Source organism: Anas platyrhynchos, chromosome 3 (genome assembly GCF_047663525.1).
Source record: "Anas platyrhynchos isolate ZD024472 breed Pekin duck chromosome 3, IASCAAS_PekinDuck_T2T, whole genome shotgun sequence".
Lineage (NCBI taxonomy): Eukaryota > Metazoa > Chordata > Aves > Anseriformes > Anatidae > Anas > Anas platyrhynchos.
In genome coordinates, this window is record NC_092589.1 from 99,111,707 (window position 1) to 99,116,267 (window position 4,561).

Below are 4,561 nucleotides of genomic sequence, written 5' to 3' on the forward strand. Positions count from 1 at the left end.
TGTTTCTGAATTTAGAATAAGCTTGAAACAGATCACACAGCTCTGTTTTGCCAGGGGATCCAAATAAATATATGTATATATACCTCAGATATTTGAAATGGTTAAAAATAAACCATTAGTGAAACCATCCATAAAGCTGCCACACATTCAGTTTCCACCTTGAATGTTGTGCCAGCCGGTCCCTACCACACATTTGTTTTCTTCTCACAACTGTTCAGCACATTTCTTTGAAGTTCATTTCTTAGCCATTTTGCGCCCACTTTTGTAGCCCACCACCTTGCCTTTTCTTTCTCAGTCCCTTCAAAATCCCCACTTCCAAAGTCCTTCATATCCCATCAAGAAATTTTTGCAAGCATTTCAGTCATTCCTCCTCATCCTGATCTGAAGCCACAAAATACAAATGGTGCATCTTCTTCTGATGCAGCAAGTGATTTTAGGGAAGTGCAATAAGCAACGGCAAATATGTGATCCAGGGGAGGCGTCTGAGCAGGAGCTGAGCACCGCTCCCAGACGCTCTCCAAAGCTTTCATCTGTCACTCTCTAGCCTCTGCTTTGTTTGTGCTAGGAGTTAGGTAGCAGAGTAGCAGTTAGCAGTGCTGGTAAAGGAAACTGAAGGCTGGGTGTAGGAGCAGGCCTTCTGTCTGAGCACATTTCTTATCTTCCCTCAATGCTTATGCTGCAGTCATGTCTCATCTACCATGACAGATCATTATCCCTCCTGCATGTGCAGCACTCCTGCGCTGCCGGTGTCACTTCACTATTTGTCATCAAACCCACGGGTTCACATGTTTATGCACGTCTCAGCCGTCTTTTGCTTTACTAGTACTCACTCCATTTAGATTTATATGCCAACTACTAGTAGTAAGGTAATAGTTTTGTTCCTTCCATAATGAGTAATTTACTTCTGGAAGAACTTGATTTTTTAACAGTCATAGGAATATGCATCAACAGATTCAAAATAGTATTTCTTTGTCACAGGATACTTCTGAATATATATGTTTTTTATTTTTTTATTTTTTTCTCATAGATATTTGCACTGGTCAAACACACAAGCTAAATTAAACTGTTGCAACCAGCACTTCAAATTCTGCCTCCCATGTGTCTTCTTGAGAGGGGTTAGGAAGTGCAGTCCCAGCAGTCTCTTGGAGTTCTTTGTGCTAGATATCAAACCACACTATCATCCTCATAATTCAACCAGTAATTGTAACCACGGGATATTTTATTTTAAAATATGTTGGAGTATGTGTAGTCACAGTCACCTAGGAGATGCTGAGCGAGTAGGAGTTTAGCCACAGAGAGTTTTGACAAGTTGTGTTTTGCAGGGTGAATCAAATAATCCTGCCTTTAGCTGGGAAGTTGTCCATGTGACTATGGTAAAATAAAACATTACAAATTATTTCTTCTGAAAATGTGGTAGCTTACAACTGTGCTAACATCTGGCACTTTATAAATAGTAGCAAAAGGAGCTGGGTAGAAGCAGAAAAGGGAAGAACTGTGTAAAGTGAGAAGCAACACAGTCTGAGGAAATTGATGAGATCCCTGTTACCTAACAACAGACATAGACGTGAAATCTATGGCTCTTGTGTGTAACAGTGTGAGCTATTGCCATCAGTGCTGTGCCCATAAAAACACAAGCGAATACAAGAGAAATAAAAGTGTCTTTTGTGTATAGTGTATATATAGATGAGAGAGAGAGAGAAAGAGAAACAAGCAGGCATCCTTTAAAGAAAACTATAAACTTAAAAAGGTCATGTGAAAAGTGTCCTGCTTCTCCAAACAGAATAAAAATGTGGTGAAAACCAGAACCTTTGGGCTTAGCTCTGTTTGTCAACACAAACACTGCCCTGCAGACAAATCTCTGCCTACTGCCCCCTAATTAAAAGAGCTGTCCTGTAGTTTTCTGAGATCAAAGAGAGAAACAAAGGGAAAGAAAACTACATGGGGAGAGAGGAAACAATAGCGTCTCTGTTTCCTTTATGAAATTTACTGGGAGAACCACAGTTTTACTGCAGAACCACAGGCCTTTTCTATTTACAAAGTCAAAGCCCAGTGAAAATTTTTGGAAGATCCTTGTGCCAGATGCTGTTTCCAATTACCTGCACTCTGTGTTTTCTTAAATGGAGTTTCTACTGAAACCATAATCAGCCTGAAGTATGTAACGTCCACAATTGCATGCTTGGATCAGCAGGCTCTTTTCCATGTCTCTGGTAGCCCCATCCTGCAGGAAAATACCTTTTTACAGTCAAAAGAACATAGCTAAGCTTAAATATACTTGGCTTTAATTTTTATCTGGGACATTAGCCCAGGAGAACACTAGAAAGTGGACATAAGGGGAAAAAGGTAATAAGGATTCTTTCTACAACCCCTTTTCATGGGTTTTCCCCTCCTCCCAACCAGCTTGCAATAGTGAACATCACAGGCTACACAGGGCGCTTTAGCACCCAGAAGTAACTGTTACTTGCTGCTTGATAAATTCAGCATCTGCAGAGGATTTCCAGCTTAGAGACCTCAAAGTTTCCAAGTTAGGAAGGAAGGGGAAGCTATATATAGCAGAACTGCAGGAAGCAGCACTGTAGGTTACCAGGTTGTCCCTTGAAAAAGCACCCTGACAACCAGCTTGGATGAGGACAGAGTTGCCCATGTTGCTGAGGGGAACTGGCCAGGGTTGCCCCATATTTTGTTTTGAAATTTTAAGCCAGAAGTGCTGTGGCAATTACCAGCTGGCTAGCAGAACCAGGAACTGACCATGCAGTGAACTACCCCAACAAAAGCTCTTAAAATCCAGGCATAGGGATAGCTACTGCATTTTAGATATCCTTACAGCATCAGGTCCTTGCATCTGCACCTGGAAAGGCGCTGGAAAAAGTCACCCAGCAAGCAGATTCTTGGGAAGCACAAATCAGCACAGGCCTGCTGACTTTCTGTATTCAGATTTGGGTTCCTAACAAGATCTATGAAATCTAATAAATATGCAGACCCTTCCAGGAAATGCATTTGGTTGTTTCTTTCACCCAAATATTAGGATATTTATTTATTTATTTATCATTATATATTTTTACTGACAGAATTCTGAATTCTCTACAGTCCATAAAAAGAAGCATTTCAAACCTTCATCAATATTTTACCGTTATAGGAGTTCATCTGGAAGAGAATGAAAATGGATGTCCCACCTGTCTGAATTCACATGATGGACTCTAATGAACTGCTCAGTGGTTTTGGCTGTTGCAGTCAGGACAAAGACAATTAGCCCCAAAATGTTAAAAACATAAAGTGTTTTTGTTTGTTTGTTTGCTTTTAATAATAATAAAAAAAGAAGTTAAGATTTGAACATTGGTAACTTTAGTTATATGTAGACTATGAAATATTGAACTTCTCTTTAGAAAAGAGGAAGAGAGAAGACTGAGAGAAAGAACCTCACTTTCTTTCCACTTCTCTCCAGACTACGTGTCCTCCTACACATATACAAGAGGTGAAGGTAGAGGAATAGGAGCAGTATTACCATTCCCAAACCATCTATTCCCATGTATTAACTCACCTGGTTCTTCACCACAGCCATCTAAACATGAACAGAGACAGGCATCCCACTGTCTTTTCAGAGCTCAGTGGGGTCCTGGCTTCAGAGACAAAGGATGCTGTAAAAGGTCACAAATAGGGACCAAAGGAGGAACAGTTGCACTCTACTATTTTTATTTTGTTCAGATCCACAGGAAGAACATATTCTGTTCATATGGACCAAACATAGTAAAAAAAAAAAAAAAAAAGGGGTGGGGGGGGAACAATGAAGTAATGTGCTCTGCGGTGGTACCCAATATTCCCATATTTCTCAAGAAAAAATGAATTTATTTCCAACACTTGATGGGATGAATCACCTTTTTCCTCCCCCCACACTTTTCAGGGAAAACTGAAGCTTGAAAAATTTGTCCTCAGTAATAAATGAAAGTTCATGTCAGAACCAGAAATAAAACCCATTGCCCATATTTCCTATTGTAAGAGCTATAGAAATAAACTGTAACTCCTTTGCTCAGTCATTGCTCATACAGATTTCTGCCTTTTTCTTTTTTAGACTGAAGATGTAGGAGTAAAAAAAAAAAAAAAAAAAAAAAAAAAAAAAAAAAAACAACTTTAATCGGGAACTGTTTCCCAGGTAATCTGTACCTACGATTTCTTCTTGCTGAGAATGCTTCTATCAAGCCTCCTTTCAGTCCTCGCACTCCCTTCCTTCTCCACTGCAATGGCACAACCATGCAGGTAGACCCTGTACCAACTGTCTGAGCCTATTTGCCTCTTTAGTGGCTTCAGAGAGCCGGTGAACTTCAAATAAATAAATAAATAAAATTGCACATTGCCTCAACCTCTTGACATTTAAACTGTGTGGGAGAAGCCCTGAGACTGATGAGGAAACCTACAGGATATTCCAGCTGGTTCACACACAGTAGCAACATCAAAAGCAGCCAGTGAAAATACAGATTTTTCATTGCCCCTTCAAAAATAACTTCCTTTAGAAGTTCTCTTTTACCACATGTAATCTGAGCTCTTCTTTTGGCTCTCAGGAATCAGAGGC